Source organism: Trachemys scripta, chromosome 14, assembly GCF_013100865.1.
Source record: "Trachemys scripta elegans isolate TJP31775 chromosome 14, CAS_Tse_1.0, whole genome shotgun sequence".
NCBI lineage: Eukaryota > Metazoa > Chordata > Testudines > Emydidae > Trachemys > Trachemys scripta.
In genome coordinates, this window is record NC_048311.1 from 35,254,816 (window position 1) to 35,275,176 (window position 20,361).

The 20,361-nt window shown below is 46.4% G+C and overlaps 1 protein-coding gene across 7 annotated transcripts in view; it reads left to right on the forward strand.

The window, feature by feature from the left end:
* SLC16A3 (solute carrier family 16 member 3) overlaps positions 1-20,361 on the forward strand; it is a 47,508-nt gene that overhangs the window by 14,111 nt on the left and 13,036 nt on the right. For 2 of the 7 annotated variants that reach the window (XM_034790073.1, XM_034790076.1), the window contains exon 1: positions 11,834-12,240. The exons of 1 other annotated variant lie outside the window; for it this stretch is intronic. The gene's annotated coding sequence lies outside the window, so the exon portion shown is untranslated. Of the gene's footprint in view, positions 1-3,998; positions 4,152-4,231; positions 5,013-11,833; positions 12,241-19,380; positions 19,645-20,361 lie in introns of those variants that run through there. 4 more of the 7 variants (XM_034790071.1, XM_034790072.1, XM_034790075.1 and 1 more) reach the window with 4 other exon arrangements.

Sequence of the window (20,361 nt, forward strand, 5' to 3'; positions counted from 1 at the left end):
AGGGTAGGCCAGGTCTCCAAGGATCACAGTGGACATTTTGACTTCCCCTAAGGTCATCTTCTGGTCTGGGAAGAAAGTCCCAGCTTGCAGCTTCCTGAACAGGCCTGTGTTCCAAAAGATGTGTGTGTCATGCACCTTTCCAGACCAGCCTGTGTTAATGTCCATGAAACACCCACGGTGATCCACAAGCGCCTGGAGAACCATTGAGAAATACCCCTTCCGATTTATGTACTTGGAGGCTAGGTGGTCTGGTGCCAGAATTGGAATATGCGTGCCATCTCACCCCTCTGCAGTTAGGGAAACCCATTTGTGCAAAGCCAGCCACAATGTCATGCACGCTGCCCAGAGTCATGGTTCTTCTGAGCAGGATGCGATTAATGACCCTGCACACTTGCATCAACACGATTCCAACAGTCGACTTTCCCATTCTGAACTGGTTAGGGACCAATCAGTAGCTGTCTGGAGTAGCCAGCTTCCGAATTGCAATAACCATGCATTTCTCCACTGGCAGGGCAGCTCTCAATCTCGGGTCCTTGCGCCGGAGGGTGGGGGTGAGCTCAGCACACAGTCCCATGAAAGTGGATTTCTTCATCCGAAAGTTCTGCAACCACTGCTCATCATCCCAGACTTGCATGATGATGTGATCCCACCACTCAGTGCTTGTTTCCCGAGCCCAAAAGCGGCGTTCCACTGTGGTGAGCATGTCCGTGAATGTCACAAGCAATCTCGTGTCATATGTGTTATGTGTGTCGACATCATTATCGGACTCTTCATTGTCACTTTGTAGCTTAAGAAGTAACTTGACAGCAATTTGTGACGTGCTGGCGAGACCCATCAGCATATTCCTCACAAGTTGGGGATCCATTCCTGCAGACCGAAAGGGAAGACAGAGTGTGCAGTACAAAAAACGTTGAAAGATGACGCCAAATGTGGACAGAAGCACAGGGATTGCTGGGATGCGAAGCGATGCATCACAGGGCATTGGGACAGGACCCAGGATGCCCCGCGTCACCTCTCCCTTCCCACAAGCCACAGTGCCAGAATGGGAAGAGGTGCTTTGTGGGATAACTGCCCATAATGCACTGCCCCCAATGCTGGTGCAAGTGCTGCCAAGTGTGGTTTCGCCACTGCACTTTCAGCTGACAGTATGAACACACAGCAGCGCTTTCTCTGTTGCGGTCTCCAAGGGCTGGTTTAACTCCCGGCACTCTACAACTGCAAGTGTAGCCATGCCCATAGTCAATATTCATGACTTCAGATACAAAAATGATAGATGCATACAAATACAGACGCTCCCCAACTTACACAAGCGTTCCATTCTGGAACACCTTGCGTAACTCGAATTTTGCGTAAGTCGGAAACGTATACCTGACCATTATGCAACAGAAAAAAAAAAAAAAAAAAAAAAAAAAACAACAAAAGTTCTACTTAAAAAAACTTTTTCTGTAAATGCGGATTTGCGTAAGTTGGATTTGCGTAACCCGGGGGGCATCTGTAGGATAATCATATTCAGCAAATCATAACTTTTCCAATTACACCTCACATGACTTATCTTGCATAAAATACATCATAATTATGTCACAATCATATCATATTAATATCACTATAAGGAATAGGGGGTGCAGTCCTCCAGTTATCAGCAATTCAAAACTACCCCCTGGGGAGGGGCACATTTATTATTTCAAACTGGATTATGCAGGGAACAGCAGACAAATAAAGGNACCATTATGCAACAGAAAAAAAAAAAAAAAAAAAAAAAAAAAAAAACTAGTTCTAGCTTACAGAACTTTTTCTGTAAATGCGGATTTGCGTAAGTTGGATTTGCGTAACCTGGGGGGCATCTGTAGGATAATCATATTCAGCAAATCATAACTTTTCCAATTACACCTCACATGACTTATCTTGCATAAAATACATCACAATTATGTCACAATCATATCATATTAATATCACTATAAGGAATAGGGGGTGCAGTCCTCCAGTTATCAGCAATTCAAAACTACCCCCTGGGGAGGGGCACATATATTATTTCAAACTGGATTATGCAGGGAACAGCAGACAAATAAAGGATTTTTAGTTTGAAACAGGGTCAGGGCCTTTTTATTTTTTGTGATTCAGCAAAAGGACAGGACTTGTGGTCCATGCAGGGCCCAAGTCCTTAGGGAAGGGTTGGAAGGACTGGGCCTACTGAAGCCCTGTGAGACTATGGGCTTGTTCTCAGCTGAATCAGTGATGAACTTAAAACCACAAAGAACCCCTTGGGTAGAATTTTGAAGGATTTCTCCTGCCAGAGCCCATGTTAGGCTTGGGGTGATCTCTGGTAAGCATATTATCATGCATGTACATTCTTTTATTTTTAATATGTTTTCTCTGTTGTTATTTTACTTTAAGAATAAAATAGGCTTGCATAGGAAAGGGTCAGTGAACAGATTTTCCAGGGAGAAAGGTGAAATCTGAGCAATTCCAGAGAAGTCTGCAGCTTGGGTGGGGAGAGGGGTCAGAGATAAAAGATACAACCCCATTAAATTTCACATTGCCTGTGTCCTAAAAATAATTAATAAAAAAACAAAAATACTTTAATTGGTCAGATTAGAGCTAGAATCTTGAATTTTTATACAGCCGACCATGCAACTGCTCATGAGATCTGCCTTTTGTTCAACATATTGATCTCCCAGCCCTTAAAATACTTGTTTTATTTCTGATATCCAGCACACCCACCATCCTGCATTAACCTTGGTAACAGGGCTCCTGAAATGCAGAGCTCATCACTCAAAATTAACAGCTAAACCAGGGAGAATTAACTGGATCAGAATCACCAGTTTTGGGTGTATAATGATCCCCACACTGATTAATGCAGCCAATTTGGGTGTGACAGAGCCTGGATAGGTTTGATATAATGAGACACTGAAATAATAACACCAGGCATCTAAGGTGCCTTTAATGCAGGGATCTGCTGCCTAGCTCCCTAATCTTCATGTTAGGGTAAGTGATATGCTCAGGCTCACAGCAAATATTGCCAGCAGATCGAGGGACGTGATCGTTCCCCTTTATTCGACATTGGTGAGGCCTCATCTGGAATACTGTATCCAGTTTTGGGCCCCACACTACAAGAAGGATGTGGAAAAATTGGAAAGAGTCCAACAGAGGGCAACAAAAATGATTAGGGGTCTGGAGCACATGACTTATGAGGAGAGGCTGAGGGAAGTGGGATTGTTTAGTCTCCAGAAGAGAAGAATGAGGGGGGATTTGATAGCAGCCTTCAACTACCTGAAGGGGGGTTCCAAAGAGGATGGATCTCGGCTGTTCTCAGTGGTGGCAGATGACAGAACAAGGAGCAATGGTCTCAAGTTGCAGTGGGGGAGATCCAGGTTGGATATTAGGAAAAACTACTTCACTAGGAGGGTGGTGAAACACTGGAATGCGTTACCTAGGGAGGTGGTGGAGTCTCCTTCGTTGGAGGTTTTTAAGGCCCAGCTTGACAAAGCCCTGGCTGAGATGATTTAGTTGGGAATTGGTCCTGTTTTGAGCAGGGGGTTGGACTAGATGACCTCAGGAGGTCCTTTCCAACCCTGATATTCTATTATTCTATTCTATGATTCTATGAAATAGGTGAGTGTCAGAGCCAGTCTGCGAACTCAGGAGTCCTGTATCCCAGCTACCCAAAGCGGCGTGACCCTGGAGCTTGGAAACTGTTAGGATGAGGGGGGAGCCAGTGCCCTGAAACCCCGGGAGTTTAGGACTTTGACTTCTACATGGGACTTCAGGGAATTAGGTCCTAAGGCTCTGGACCCGCTTGTACCCAGACCTTTGGCCTTGAGCCTATTGCCCGGATGGTTCTGGTTAGGTAGCCCGGGAGGGGGTGGCTCCGAATCTGTAGCCCTGGATGTTATGATGATCGTTATGACCAATCTGGCTGTGGCCCGGGTGGGCCCAGGTCGGGGGCTGGCTTGGCTCTGAATTAACCGGGCGATAGGAGGCGTTAGGACCCGTCAGGAGTCCGGACCCGGCTGCTCTGACGTTCGTCGGAAACTAGCGGCTGCCGCCCGCTACTGCTGAGTAACAAGCGATAAATCGCCCCGGAAGCCGAGACGAAAGAAGCGGGTTGGGTCGGTCTCGGAACCGGGATTGAGACCGGCGCAGGCTCGTCCCAGGTACGTGAATCCCAGGGAGCCGGGGCGCAGCCGTTCGGGATGCTGAGATGCTGACTGTCCGCTCCGGTGCGCAGGCGGCAGCTGCTTCCCCGAGCCCCGCAGCGGGTCGGAGCCTCCCCAGGAGGGATCCTGGCGCTGCAGATTAAATCAGCTGCTCCAGAACCGGGACAGAGATCCGGCCCGACGCGGGCCAGAACCCAGGAGTTGGGGTTTCCAGATTAGCCTGGGCTAGGTCATGAGGCCGGTGCGGTGCGGGCTTGGAGCGCACCGCGCATCCTCTTTCCCTCGGCGCTCCAGGACACCGGGGCGCGGGGTGCTTGAGCGGAGCCTGGTCATTGGCAGGACTCGACCAGCCTGTCAGAAAAAGCCTCATCCGAGCTGAACCGGGGGAGGCTGGCACCTTTGTGCAGCAGGAGGGGCGGGGAACGGGCGCCAGCGGGAGGCGCATCCCCTCTGTTGTTCTTTGTCCAGATTCTCTGCTTCGGGTGCTTTGTAGCGCCGCTCCGCGGAGACAGTCTGGGCCCCCTGGGGAGCTCAGAGACCCAGGGTGGGAGCTGCGTGTTCGCGTGCGGTGAGTGATGGGAACAGACTGTCTCCGCTGGCATGGCGCAGGCACAAAATGTTCCGGTGCCCAACCTGCGCGTCAGGTGTCCAATGGCCCCGCGCTCTGCGGCTCCCTTCTCTGGAGCTGGGATCCACCTCCCCCTCCTCCGGACCCTAGCTCCAGTGGCGGCTGATCTGGTTCTGCCGGCTCTTGGGAAGGATGTGTTTTCATATGAGCCTGCATCGGGCTGAGTTACAGACAGTTAATATGCAAAATTAGCCTCGGAAGTTGATTTGTTCCGTTTTGGGTTGGACAAGGTAAGAAAGAGGCTTTTCTATCTAGTTTCTTGTCTTAACTCTTTACATTATTCTTGAGAGTAGAACGATCCGGAGGATTTCTCCGTGGTTATAACGTAAGCACTGCACCATGAAGCTGGTAAGACTGCGGTCTTGGGAGCGTTTATTCCCAGTGCTCTCATTTGAGGGTAGGCTAGGGTGTCCCTCACCAGCAAGTACTGAAGAGGTGTATATATAATGTGATACTCAAATGCCTTTGCCATCGATTCCTTGCTGTTTTCTGTGTTTCATGTGATGCCTCTGATAGTTTTATACCTAGATCTGGGAGCTGAGGATTTATTCATCCAACCATCCCTTCTTTATTCCCTTTATCTCTCCTCTCTCCCCTGGCATTGTCCAGTGTGGGAAGGCAGGATGCTAGGCTAGATGGACCATTAGTCTGACCTAGTATGGCCATTCTTATATTTTATTTTAGCATGATTTAAATTCTGAAATCCTCTTCAATTAAATGTAAAATCTGCAAACTAAGTTTAATAGAAGACTAAACAGAGTAAAGCACAATATGTAGGGCCCTACCAAATTCATGGTCTATTTGGGTCAATTTCATGGTCATAGGATTTTAAAAATCATAAACTTCATGATTTTAGGTATTTATATGTGAAATGTCACAGTGTTGTAATTGTAGGGGTCCTGACCCAAAAAGGAGTTGGGGGGGGAGGGGTTGCAAGGTTAGTGTGTGTGTGTGTGGGGGGGGGGGGATTGGGGTACTGCTGCTCTTACTTCTGCACTGCTGCTGGTGGCAGCTGCCTTCAGAGCTGGGCAGCTGGATAGCAGTGGCTGCTGTCTGGGAGCCCAGCTCTGAAGGCAGAGATACTGCCAGCAGCAGCGCAGAAGTAAAGATGGCATGTTATGGTTTTGCCACCCTTACTTCTGCGCTGCTGTCTGCAGAGCTGGGCACTTGGCCAACAACTGCCGTTCTCCAGCTGCCCAGCTCTGAAGGCAGTGCAGAAGTAAGGCTGGCAATACCATGATGCCCCTAGAATAACCTTGTGACACCCCTGGTTCCCCCTCCCCCCCGCAATTCCCTTTTGGGTCAGGACCCCCAATTTGAAAAAAACACTGGTCTCCCCCATGAAATCTGTATAGCATGGCGTAAAAGCACACAAGACCAGATTTCACAGGGGGGGGGACCAGATTTCAGTCTGTGATGTGTTTTTCATGGACATGAATTTGGTAGGGCCCTACCAATATTCCCCTTTATAAAGAAGACAAATTATCTCAGCACAGCATGTGAACATCATTAGCTACTTAGGCCAACATTTTTTAAAGTAACAAGGAGTCCGGTGGCACCTTAAAGACTAACAGAAGTGAGGGTTTTTAATCCACGAAAGGTCATGCCCAAATAAATCCCTTAATCTTTAAGGTGCCACCAGACTCCTAGTTGTTTTTTGTGGGTACAGACTAACATGGCTACCCCCTGATATTTTCGAAAGTGGCTATTGATATTGGTGGCTAATTTTTTGGTAACCAGCTTGAGACAACTTCAACCTCTTCTGGTTGAGCCAGGATGTGTCTGCAGGTAGGTACACACACTTTTTCTCTCGCCCCTCCCCCCCCTGTATGTCCTCCTTTTTGTACAGATTCAGGGCATTTGCTTTGATTTGCAACTTCCTTACTACGCTAACTTTGCAAACAAATTGATTGGCTGTTCACACACTGAGTTATTGCTTTGCCTTATTTAATTTATTTGGCTTTTTAAAAAAATCAAAAGCAAGAGACTGAAATTTTAACAGTTCCATTTCCTTATTTGACAAGATTATTAGCACTGGTCCTGGAACACAGACAGAAATGGACATTGTGTTTGACTGCATGAGTGCTGAATACAGATAACTTTTAATTTATGTTCCTCTTAGAGTTACATAGTGAGTTATTTAAAGTTTTGCAATGTCTGTGTCTGATGGAGTGGTGGTTCCATTATTTTGGAATGGCAAATCAGGAGTTTGAAAGAGAGTTTGGACCAGAAGTCTGTGTGCATGGGTTAGTACAATGTATCAGTATTGTAATTAAGTTGGAAGTAGTAATTTAGGACAAGGATTCACATCAGTTGTATGCATTCTTAAATTGTGAATGAAGCATATATTCTTGAGGCATAAATTCACATAGACTTTAAATTGTGAGACTAAAGTAGAGTTCTACTTCTATGCTGAAAAGTGACTGAGTAAAATGACACCATCTTACGCAACAGACCTCTTCCTGTATATTCACTCATATCTGCTTTTGATCCTACACAGGGCCGGCTCCAGGCACCAGCTTGGCAAGCAGGTGCTTGGGGCGGCCACTCCGGAGAGGGGCGGCAGGTCCAGCTATTTGGCAGCAATTCGGCGGACCGTCCCTCACTCCCGCTCGGAGCGAAGGACCTTCTGCCGAATTGCCACAGCAGATCACTATTGCGGCCTTTTTTTGGGGGGGGGGAGTGGCTGCTTCAGGCGGCCAAAATCCTGGAGCTGGCCCTGATCCTATAAGCACTTATGCATGTGAACAACTCTGTATACCTGAGTAGTCCCATGATGTTCAGTATGAGTAATCAAATGTGTATGTGTTTGCTGGATTTGAGCCTTCATTAGTATTTATTTAGCGCTTCAAAAAACACAGAATAAAGGCAGTCCCTGCTATGAAGAAGTTATGACAATTTTTATACTATTTATTACTCTTAGAAGTACTGCAGAGCCAGCATAGCTGTAAGACGTACTTTAGTTCTAGTCCTTCTCATGTACCATCAACACAATTATGTACTGAACTCTAGTTTCAGGTCCAGTAACATCTACCTTTGCAAACATACTGAAGGCAAGGAGTTTCAGTGGGGCTATGCAGGTGTCTCTAATAAGTTAGCTTTCAGCTGATTATGTACAAAGACAGGGCATGGATTGACTATCAGTTCCCAAGGTGAGTTTGTGATGCTGACAGTAAGGCACTTAGATACAGTGGTGGTGGATGTGATGTAAAAACACAGGCATTAGGGGAAAAAATCTGCTTATTTGTACATTAAGCACATTTGACATAGAAATTAGTGAATGTCAGTAAGCTAAGGGATCCATGACATCTTGATTACAGAATTACACTTTAAGGGTTCATAGGGTGAAAGCTGGACTTATGGGTGTTCTTTAACTATAAATGTTTGTTAAAGAAAATAATTGACAGACATGCTCTTTCTAGCTCTGTTGATATGAGGAAATCTACGTAAACACTTCTGAGTGTATTGAGCCAGATTTATATTTGCATCTTCAGATAGTTTTGTTTCTGGAGGAGCGTAGGCTGGACATATTTGGTGGTAACATGCTCAGTGTTTAGAAAGGAGTACTTCCTGTAATTCCCATTAGTATCCCAGGTGATGTAATGATCAGCATTGCCTATCTTCAAAAGGAGCAGCATCCAGCTTCCTCTCTATAGGGAGGGTTTCAATATAGTTTAATGTATTGTTCAGATGAGTATCTCCATGTATATTACTGTAGTTACACCAATGGAAGTGTCACAATAAGATGGTGTGAAGGTAAATAGACATAGGAAATGGGCTGGTGATATAGTAAGTGCTGATGTGGAACATGATCAACAGCTAGACAGCATAGAATTGGTGCATGGGGTTTTATTAGATTGGGGGATGTTAAGAGACAGAAGGGGAATGATAGAAACTGGCAAACTGTTTCAAAGAGCAGAAGTGAAGAATTCACCTCTCATGGTGGAAAAGAAGCCAGGATTGGTAGGAAAAAAAGGCTCAAGTGGACATGGGGGAGAGACAGTCACAGAGGTAGTTAGAAGGGGCTTGTGGATGGGATGTCAGTGATAGCCTTTGAGGATGTTGTTTGTGTGAGTGAGAAGACTGCTTTACAGTCTGAACAGATTAGAGTTTGGATCTGGATAATTCTGGGAAACTATTGAAGCGAGATGTGACATTTAAAAATACACAAAAATAATTCAGCAAAGTGTCAGAATAGAGGTGTATTCATGCTGTGTTGCAGGGCTGACTATGCAGACTTGAAAAGTATCAGTAGGAGGAGGGTTGCTTTAAAGGGAGAGGTCTAATGAAAATTAATTGATCTCTATAGGGGTCATAATTTCCCATGTGATTTTGGAGAAGTCAATATCTCTGTTTCCATTCACCATCTGTAAACTGGGGATAATAATGCATTCTTTTTCTGTCTTGTCCGTTTAGATTAAGATCTTCAGGGTAGGTACCATCTCTTTTATCCACCTAGGTATTGTATGCCCCACATAATCATACTACTAAGCAATTTCCAATCTTTAATATACTAAACTTGGGTCTCCTAACTCTCAGGTTTGGATCATCTTTCCTTTGCATTTGTATAGCACCAAGAAACACAATGGGGTCCTGATCTCAACTGCTGCTCTAATGCTACTAATCAAAGATCTGCTTTCCTTTTGGTACCCATTGGGAATTGAGACTTAGGCCTTGGAATGCTGAGTGGCCCAATACCTTTAAAAATCTGTGCCTTAATCCCTGCACCATGAGATACTGCTACACAGGCAATAAAAGGTGTTAGGCTGACTTGCAAATCCTAAAACTGCTCTGTATAAATTTTTTTTAATTACAAAGCTTCTCCTTTTGGGTACAGTAAGCCAACACTTCTCATACCTACAGCATCCTGTATATTGCTGTAAACAATCAGCTAATGTTCCATCATATTTATTCCTGCACTGGTTTCCAAGGGAACAGGCAAAGACCTAATTTGGAGAGCAGAAGCATATAAAACCTTCCCATTCTCTTTTAGTTATTTTATATATGATTAAAAATGGGTAATATTACTAAAGCATGCAGTTCTTTAATAGGTGAAATGTAGTGTAAACATAACACATAGGCATATAGGAATGGGTGGGCTGGATCAGAAGGGATAACTCAGTGGTTTGAGCATTGGCCTGCTAAATCCAGGGTTGTGAGTTCAATCCTTGAGGGGGCCACTTAAGGATCGGGGGCAAAATCAGTATTTGGTCTTGCTAGTGAAGGCAGGGGGCTGGACTCAAGGACCTTTCATTTCAGGGTCCCTTCCAGTTCTATGAGATAGGTATATCTCCATATATTAAGCCTAGTTAGTCTGATTTCCCCCCGCCCCCATCTCTGACTACAGCCAGAGTCAGCTATTGCAGAGAAAGGTGCTTGAACCCCTGTAATGGACAATTTTTGAGTAACCTGCCAATAGAGGATGTTTCATCTCCAATCTATCAGTTAGTTTAGTTCTTGTCTGTATTAGATTTTTTTTCCCCTTAACATTTCACTGCCATTGCTACCACCAATACTGCTCCTCTAGTTCTTTCACTGTTGCTAGCACCAGACAAGGAACGAGTTACCACTGAGATCTTAACACTGTGTTGTGACAATTGTTGAAAAGACATTTTGGGTGAGACTAGTAAATCTCCTTTCTAACACACACTGTCCCTGATGGAAGATATTAATCTGCTTTCTCTATAAGTTTAAAGAGATGGAGCTCATCGCTCATAGTTTTTAGACTTCTCTTCTAACATCAATTCATATTTAATATGGAGAATTAGCAATGGGTTAAGATCAGACTGTCTCTGTGTGAATCCATCATTAGACCAATTTTGAAAAATTGCTGTTTTATTTCGAACTCTAGTCCTATATACTTTGACACTTTTTTGGGAGGTAAAAGAGTAAATTGATTTTGCTCTGTTTCCCTATGGAACCCAAGGGCCTGATTTTTTAGATGTTCTGGGTATTTGCAGCTCTCTCTACTTCAGTTCAAGTAGTGGGTCAACAGCAGCTATGAAAATTGGACCCTATGGGCCCATCTACAATAGAAAACTAGCCTATTTTCAAAGACTGTGCCTCTTTGTAAGCACACAAATGTGATTAGCCAGCCTATGTAGACCAGGCCAAATAGAGTTGAAAGGGCTTTCTGAATAAGGTAGTGAACCTGGTTTGGCCTGCTCTGCAAAGGGTAGAGAACTACACAAGAGGAGGATTGATTGCTCATTTTCTAACAGACATAGACAGGGCCCCTCAGAGTTTCTGGAGCTGTCGTATCTGCAATTGTTGGCATAGGTGCTGGTACTAGGGGTGCTGCTGCACCCCTTGGCTTGAAGTGGTTTCCAATGTGGTTCAATGGCTCTCAGCACCCCCGCTATACAAATTGTTCCAGCACCCCTGAGTCTTTGCTGTTCTCTAGTTGTATAACATAATATGAGATCTGGAAGTATCACATCAATCCGTATGATGAGTCCCTATTACTTTGATACAGCTACTGTAAGTGTAATTTATTCTTGGGCTGAAAAAATCTACTTCCTGGAATGCTCCATTTCAACCCATTTGTAGAGCAGTGTCTTTCTATACTGAGCATGCAGTACAACATAGATTGTAAGCAAACCGGATCATATATAGAATAGAGCAAATGTGATAGCTACTGACTGCTGTTTGTATGTGTATTCCTTTCAGTTATGTTGATACACAAACCATTACGTATTATAATTAACATATAGGTACTAATTTGCCATTAGTGTTGCATATATGAATAATAATAGAAAGTTTAGTTCCTTGTGTGGTGACGGTGACTGGAAAGAGGCTGGTATTCTTTTTAAAAGGCAGATTTAGGGTATATTGAAGTAAAATGGGGAGGGGGGAGATAATGGAGGCAGAGAGAGCTATTCTCTAGTAATTACCGGTACATTCGCTCTGGGCGGTGTGGTGAGACCGTGAATCCTCTGGTGATTCTAGGAGCCCTGGTTTGTATGGGAAGGGCGTATCTGGTAATTACGGTAGCAACAGCTCCTGTCTGCCTGAGTCACGTCCTTCACGTCTCAGTGCAGCCGGGCGCTCGAGTGTCAGATGTGCCTTTGCTGAGCGCACTCGCATGAGCGAGTGTCGCCTCTGAGTCCTGCCTGAGCCCGACAGGGAGCCTCCCCCAGCCAAGCTGCGGGGCTGCAGCGCATCCCAAGGACCAGCGGGTGGGGAGCGGAGGCCGGGAAGGCGGGACGCTGCGGCGTGAACTGGCGGCGGCGATGGCTCGATGGGCTCACGGTGCACGAGGGAGAAGGCAGCCGGGCCTCCCGCTCGGCGAATGAAAACTGGGCCCTTTTCCAGTCTGGGGTGGGAGAAACTGCATGTTGCTGCTTCCGCCCATTCTGTTACAGGCTCCTAGCCTCCTGCGGCCGGCGCACGTGCTTTGGGTTTCCCTTCACTGTTTCCTCTTTTCCTGATCTTCATCTCCATCCGGTTCTTTCTCAGGTCTGTACTTGTTTTCCTCCCTGTTTACTCCTCCCTCACGGCTACACTCATTCATTCATTTTGAGTTTTGCCACTCCTCTCCCCCAGAAACAGGGAGACACAAGGAAGCCTAATATGATGGGTGTGTGTCCCAGGAAATGAGACCTGCCCCTGCTTTCAGTGATTGTTCCTGCAGATTTCAGAAAAATCCATTATTCTGCCCAGGTTTTTGTAACCCAGGCAGACTGGAAGGAGCCACTGGCCCTGGCTGGTTAGGCCAGAAAAATGAATAGCATGTTTGCTGGGAACAGGTGTGCCTAGGGGCTGCCCATCAGGATTGCCCTACCTCTGCTCTTCCCACATTGAGCCAGACCTTCCCTTGAGCTAGCCATCTCCACCCAGCAAAGTTAGATCTACATATGGGCATAGTTCTGGGAACAGTGAGTCTTGCTCAGTCACATCTCCCCCATCTGCTGGAAGCTGCTGTCCCTGCATCAGCAGTGAACACCTGATTAGAGCAGGTCTAGGGCAGCAGGGAACCTCTGTTGTTGAGAGAGCATGAGGGGGAGACAAAGGACTGAGGGTGAATAAGAAAAGGAATGGATTTGACAAAGCAAGGGGAAGATCAGTTTAGGGATGGAAGAGGAAAAAGGAGGGGAGCAATGAACAGAGGGAAAGTATGGCAGAGGGGGAAAAAGAAGCAACAGGATCAAAAAACAAATAGAAAATCTAGGAGAGAGTGGAGATCAGAGACACAAGATGAGAGCATAGGAAATTTTTCTTTTCTAAAGGTGTTGGGCATCTAGATACAGAGAAGAGAGGGGCTGATACTGGGAGAAAAAGGTAAAAGAATTGAGTGGTATGAGGATTATTTTCTTCTACCCTGATTTTTACTGTAAATTGTTCAGTTTTATCTTGAAAGGAGAGAAGGTGAGGTGGGGATAGCTCAGCTTATGAGAGAGTAGTTGAGACTTCTCCCTCTACCCCTTCCCCTATTGCCAAAGCCATGTGTAACAGTGCTTGGAGGGCCAGGCAGGCTAGTGTTTTGTGCGCCTGACTTCCAGCCACTTGTTTCCTTGGTCAAGGTGTCTCAGTCTTTCAAGCAGTGGGGGTAGGGAGACCCAGGCCCTACCACTCCACTAGGTGCCTGGGGGAGTTGACCCCTGAATAGGAGGCATTCTAAGCATGGAGTCTAAATCCACTGCCCTGGGCTACTTCCTACCAGAGTCCTTTCAGTTTGGGGTGTGGCCCCATTGTCCAATTTGCTGGGGTGGCTTGCCTCCCATGGTGCCCTCTCATGGATGTTGGGTGACACCCTACCACTGTCCCAGGCTCATTCAGGCAGGGCATCTATAAGTTTGGTACAGCCAAGCCCCACAATATCTCTGGGGTGTGATCATCCAGTTACCTGATTTGCCAGAGATTCCTAGGTCTCCTTCACAGCATCCCTATGCAGGTAGACAGAATGTGCTCCCTGGTGGCTGCCAAGTGAGTGGTCCTTCCAATCAGCTGGGGCAGTAGCTAGCTCATACCTCTTCACCAGTCAGCCCTAAACTGGGCCATGCCCTCTCCTTTTCTACCCCCTCTAGGCTTGACATTGGCTGCAGGTATAATAGGGTGGGGCTAGCTGGGCCCAAAGGCTGTCCTTAATCTATGCTATGCTGGTGGACAGTTTCTTCACTTCATCACACCCTGCTATGCCCACCTTCCTGACCCACACATAAGAATGGTTATACTGGGTCAGACCAAAGATCCATCTAGCTCTATATCATATCTTCTGACAGTGGCCAATGCCAGCTGCTTTCGAGGGAATGAACAGGTGAATCCTCAAGTGATCCATCCCCTGTCACCCATTCCCAGCTTCTGGCAAACAGAGGCTAGGGACACCATCCCTGCGCATCCTGGCTAATAGCCATTGATGGACCTATCCTCCATGATAATCACACACAATCTGTTCCCTTCACCACCCTCCCTTACCGCATTGTAAGTGTCCTTTATTTTCCCTTTTGAAGAGCTGATCATCCCTTCCTCCCCTCCTCAAGTGTTCTGCCATAATCTGGTGTTCACCTTTGATAAAGGGCAGGTGAGGAGAAGTGCATATAGTGGTCCAGGAAGACTCTGTAGCTGCTTGCAGGTGGCTCAGCTGTTAGATCACCACCTGCAGCACTACTTGATTGAATCTTCTCTGACACTCCATGGGTCTGATTTTACATGCAGAAGACCTGGCTTGAAGACAGGAGGTCCCCACTAGGAGGCTTCAGTGGGTAAGGGAAGGGCTGGATGCAAGTAGTTCAAGTTGCTGTCTGTTTCACTGGCTCAAGAGCCAGGCAAGCAGGGAAATAAAACTATTTCTAGGACGTGGCCTGTGTTTTATTTATTAGTACAGCCTTCTCACGTCAGTGTTGGCACACAGGGCAGTAACAAGTCTCTTCCATCCGTCTCTGTCATGAGCAGCTGCTTCCATCTGCTCTATGGTCTTGAGAGCAACTATTCTGCCCCCTTCCCCCTTATAAGGGGCCTTCTTAAGGCTTTTTCTTGGGCTGTTTTGTTTCCCTACACCAGATGATTTTCACTTGACAGCTTCAGGTGGGAGTTTGTGTCTTGGCATCCAGAGTACATGCCACAATTTGTACAACGCTTCCTTCTAATTCTAATGAAAACAAGCTGCAGGTTGGTAAAGTCTCTGCATTCAATGCCTAGAGTCTTTCAAAGGCTATATTTTCAAAGGCATCTCATTTTCTAACTTTTTAATAGATCTCCAACTCTCATAGCCATATGTTAGCACTGAGATTATATTTTAATTAAAAAATTTTTTGTTTTGGTACTGTATATATTTGATTTCCATATGTTGAGTGTAGTGAAATACTATGGATGCCTTTCTTAACCTTGATATCACTTCTTTCTTGAGATCTCTGTTGGCTATTATGGTGCTGCCCAGATAAATGAACTGTTCTACTTTCTTGAAGTTTTTTACCTTTCAGTATGATGTTGCTGCTTGACATCTAGGTTTCAAGGATGTTTGTTTTGGCATAACTGATTTTGAGCCTTGCTTTGGCCTGCTGCTTTTTTGCCAAGGTGTCTGGCTTTGTAGCTTTTTGGGGGTGTTATTGAATGGAATGATATATTTGGCAAATGTTTAGAAGGCCTAGACTTTGCTATCTACCCATGCTATGCCAGTGTTTGTGTTGCTAATACATTTCTTCATCAGCCAGTCTATGGCAATGCCAACCAACAGGAGATCAAGAATGCAGCCCTGTTTTACACCTGTGTCCAGTTGAATCATGCTGTTGTCTGGTTCACTTTTACAGCAGACTTTTTGTGTCACTGTACATAAGTTAATGATGTTGACGACTTTAGCTGGAATTCCATCAGACTGTAGAATATTCCACAATGCATGCCTATGCAGGTTGTCACATGCTTTTTGAAAATCAATTAAATTGATACGGGGAGCCTGCCATTCTAGACATCCTTCTATGATGTCCTTAACATGAAAATCTGATCTATACAGATCTCTTCAGCCTGATCTTCCCCAGCTTTGCATTCACTGCCTCTTTCATCCTGGGTAGTACCACACTACAGAAAACTTTCCCTACAACAGAGACTCCTCTCCAGTTTCTACAGTCATTAGGATTACTGTTTTTGGCTATTCTGACCATTCTCCCATGTTTTCACTGGCCACAAGGGGTCTCTTTTTTCCCTCCTAAACTTCCTTGAACAGCTTTGTCAGTTTCATTAGGGTATTGGTGTCCAGTGCTTTTAGCATTGCTGCTGTGATTTTTATCATTTCCCAACACTTCTGTTGTTTTTCAGCTTTTTGACTCCAGCCTGACATATATGTTGGACCAATGTTAATGTCAAGTTGACCAGGTTTGCCTGTTTAACTGAATTCTGATAGTGAGGTAGAGCTTGTCTCAGGACTTATTGGAAATGCTCCACTCATCTCTTGTTCTGTTCTGCTTCAGTTGTAAGCATTTCTCCATCTTAATTTTTTATTGGCCCATTTCATGTTTTGAAATTTCCACAAAGGGTTTTAGTCAATAGGAAACCACAGAGTTGTTTACCAGTCATAGCAGCAATTTCACCTTCAGCTGCTAGGTCTTCAACATATCTCCATTTATTTTTCATTGTGTTGTTGTTTTTTTCATTGTTTTGTTTGCTTTCTTGTACTCCTCCTTTTTATTTTTTCCAATATTTAGTTGGTCTTAGCATTTGGGACTTTTCCTCTTCAGTGCTTTTCTTTCCTCTATGAGAGAAAACATCTCTTGGTTTATCCCATTCTGGCTGTCTATTTTAATATCTAACTGTGATGGTTGCCGCTTGAATCACTATCTCTGAGGATGTCCCATTTTTCTTCAGTGTTGGTAAATATTAATTTTTATTTTTTAAATGTTAAACACTCATGATTTCTTGGCTAAACATCTCAGAATCTTTTCTGTGTTAGCCACAGGTGCTGGCTACACAACATTAAAGAGTTTTATTTGGGATAAATTAATGTCATTGCCCTACAAGGCTTTTACATTATTATCCATTTTGTTTTTACTCTGAACTTTAGCTGACCGTATTGTGTTGTTGGTAAGCTGAAAGTTTTCTGTAGTGTGTTCGTGTGGTGTTAAATAACACTGTGTCCTTTTAACTCTAAACTTGTGATGCTTCGGGAAATGTCCAGATGTCAAGAAAGGAACCACTTGTAACTGATATGGGGCAGGTGTTTCTGAGATTTAATCAAATGAATTATCTATCGAAGGATGCTTTTATTTTATCAAAAATTACTGTAACTCAATGGTCTCCAACCTTTTTTACACCCAAGATAACTTTTTTTGAATTTAAGAGCAACCCAGGATCTACCCCACCCCTTCCCCAAAGCCCTGCCCTGCTCACTCCATTTCCCCTCCTGTTGCTCGCTCTCCCCCCACCCTCACTCACTTTCGCTGGGGTAGGGGTTTGGGACGGGGTGCAGGCTCTGGGCTGGGACTGAGGGGTTTGCAGTGTGTGAGGGGGAACTGGGCTGAACCTGGGGCAGAGGGTTGGGGTACAGGAGGGCATGAGGGGTGCAGCTCTGGGAGGGAGTTTGGGTGCAGAAGGGGGCTCTGGGCTGGGGCAGAGTGTTGGGATGCAGGAGGGGGTACAGGGTGCTGGCTCCGGGAAGGAGGTCAGGGTTGGGGTGCAGGAGGAGGTTTTGGGTGCTGGCTCCAGGAGGGGGCTCAAGGTTGGGGTGTGTGGCCTCCCACTGGGCAGCACTTATCTCCAGCGGCTCCCGGTTGGCGGTACAGTGTGGCTGCTGCTAAGGCAGGCTCCCTGCCTACCCTGGGCCCCATGCTGCTCCCGGAAGGGGCCAATGCACCCCTGCGGCTCCTGGAGAGGGCGGGGGGGGCATGTGGCCCCTCTCTGCAAGCACCGCCCCCACAGCTCTCATTGGCCACAGCTTCCCACTTCCGTGGGGGCACAGAGGCTCAGGGCTTCCCTAGGCTCTGTGGTGGAGCCAGAAATGGGTTCAGGGTGTGGGAGGGGGCTCTGGGCTGAGGCCAAGAGGCTTGGGGTGCACAAGCGGGCTCGGGGCAGGGGATTGGGGTATGGGAGGGGGTGTTGCTCTAGCTGGCATGATGGGATGGGGTTGGGGTACAAGAGGCGGTTTGGGGTGTGGGCTCCAGGTGGGAGCTTGGGTGTGGGAGAGAGCTCAGGGCTGGGACAGGGTTGGGTTGCAGGTGGGGGTGCAGGCTCCAGGAGGGAGTTTGGGTGCAGGAGGGGACTCTGGTGTTGGGATGGGGGGGGTGTGGGGTGTAGGCTCTGGCTGGGAGGTGCTTACCTCAGGCGGCTTCCAGTTGGCAGCGCACCAGGGCTAAGGCAGGCTCCCTGCCTGCCCTGGCTCTGCTCTGCTCCCCAAGGTGACTGGCATGTCTGATCTCTAGGCGGAGGGGTCCGGCAGCTCCGCATGCTGCCTGCTCCTGTAGACGCTGCCCTCACAGCTCCTGTTGACCCCGCAGCTCCCGTTGACCATGGTTCCCAGCCAATGGGAGCTGCGGAGTCAGCGCCGGGGATGAGGACAGTGTGTGGAGCTTCCCTGATCACCCCTCCGCCTAGGGGCTGCAGGGACAAGCTGGTGCTCGCGGCTCCAACCCCGTGGGGCAGCGCCGAGGCTCAGGGTGTCCAGCCCACAGTGCAGAGACTTGCTGCAGGCCAGATGAAAAGAAGCAGTGGGCCAGCGGTTCCCCACCCCTGCTCTAGGTGGTAGTAATCCCTCAGGTTCTGCCTGCTAACTTCCTGATCCATATAGAAATTGACTCTTGGAACACAGGTAAGTATTTAACAAATTGTTTGTTAAAGATGTGGGTTTACAGACACCAGAGCTCTGTTTAGCAGAGTCATGGTGGTGTAATCTGACCAGCAGATAGTTCCAATAAACTGGGAGAGAGAGAGTGTAAGTTAAAGCAATTGACCAATCAATACATAGCCATGTGAACTGTTGATTGGTTACTTTGTTTACCTAACAACACAGAGCCTGAACTGTTGTTAGTTTAACCCAATCAACCAGCCAAGAACTGTTTACCTAAAAACAGTTATCCTTCACATGAATCATAACCATAAGTAGGATCCTGAGACCTGCATACCTCAGGCCAGGAGTCCCTTTTGCATATGTGCAGATTCACAGAGGTTACACAGCGGACAGCTTGATTGATAGCTCTAGGCTGCATTTACTCTGCTGGCCATGTTCCTGGTAGTGCAGCCTGCATTCCACTGCTTTTTCTTTTCTTTTCTTTCCCAACAACTGGGCCTGCCTCTGACACATGAGGCATTGGTTGATAGATTCTGTGGGTGGGAAAAATTCACCTATCTTAATGAGTGCTACTCCCTCTGAGTTTACAAGTGCCACTATAATCTGAATAGATGAGATGTTTCTTCTCTTGCTTGAAGCACTTCTTATTCCCACCTGTTTTGGCCACCCACATGCCCAGGATTTCAAGGTCATAGTTGTCCATCTCCCTCACAATCTGTGAGACCTTTGATGTTTAGAACATTGTTCTCTTGTTCCAGTAACTGACTTTGAAGTGTTTTTTGTTGCTGCCAAATTCAAACTTTTTGGGGTCTTGGCTTCCAGAGACTGCTTTCGCTAGGAACCTTCATGCAGCACAACTCGGGTCAGCAGCATTCTCTACTGAGCTGCCATTTTTACCAGAATGGTAGCCTGGTTCCATTTCTGTCAATGAGGCTTTTTTAGATAGAGGGCTGGGGAAAAAACCGATATAGGTTTTATAAAAATGAAATACCAAAACACACTGTGACTCACTATGTAGTATTCTTATCCCTCATACAGTGAGGCAAAACCAAAGAAGTAAGAATACCTGTATTCCACCTACAGTATGAATGCAATGAACAGTTCTGGTAGTTGGGCTTCTGCCCGTGCAACTGTGGATCAGAATAAGTTTACAGGTACGTGCTGGTCCTGATGTGAGTGAGCAGCTGCTCACAAAGTGTGCACACATGGATGGATGGATACTCATGTTTCTGCAGGGAACAGGTATTCTTTCAGCTAAGCATAGAATTCCTGATTTTGGGACTGGGAACGTTACACATATCAGTTGCAGCAATACTGTATCTTTTGTTTGCATAATGGGTATTGAATGCTTCACTCTGTTAGGCTTATCCCTGGCAAAGTCTCCTGTGGTCTAATTCTGGTCTCAGTGTAACTGAGTACAGAATTTGGCCCTTATGTTTTATTCTTGCATGCACTGGCAGAGCCTGACAGAGTGGTTTGGGCACGAATTTGAGGGTTTTCGCAGCTGGCTTTGGGAATGAATTTGGAGTTTTACTGTGTAAAAGCAAGGCACTCATCCGTTGGCAGAGACTTTAATTGGCAGGTGGACTGTATATGAAGGGAAGTCACTAGCTTCTTCCTAGATGTCTGTTTTTACAATGTTTTCCTGGATTGTAAAGAAAATGTTTTGCTTTCACAGATGCAGGCCCCGACTCTCTAAAGTGCCAGGGGGTGCTCGACCCCTGACTCTGCCCCAAGCCCGGCTCCCACTCCACCCCTTCCCCCTCCAAGGCCCCACTCCGCCTCTTCCCACCAGTTCCGCCCCATCCCCGCCAGACAGGGCCGGCTCTAGGGTTTTGGCCATCCCAAGCAGCCAAAACAAACACAAAAAA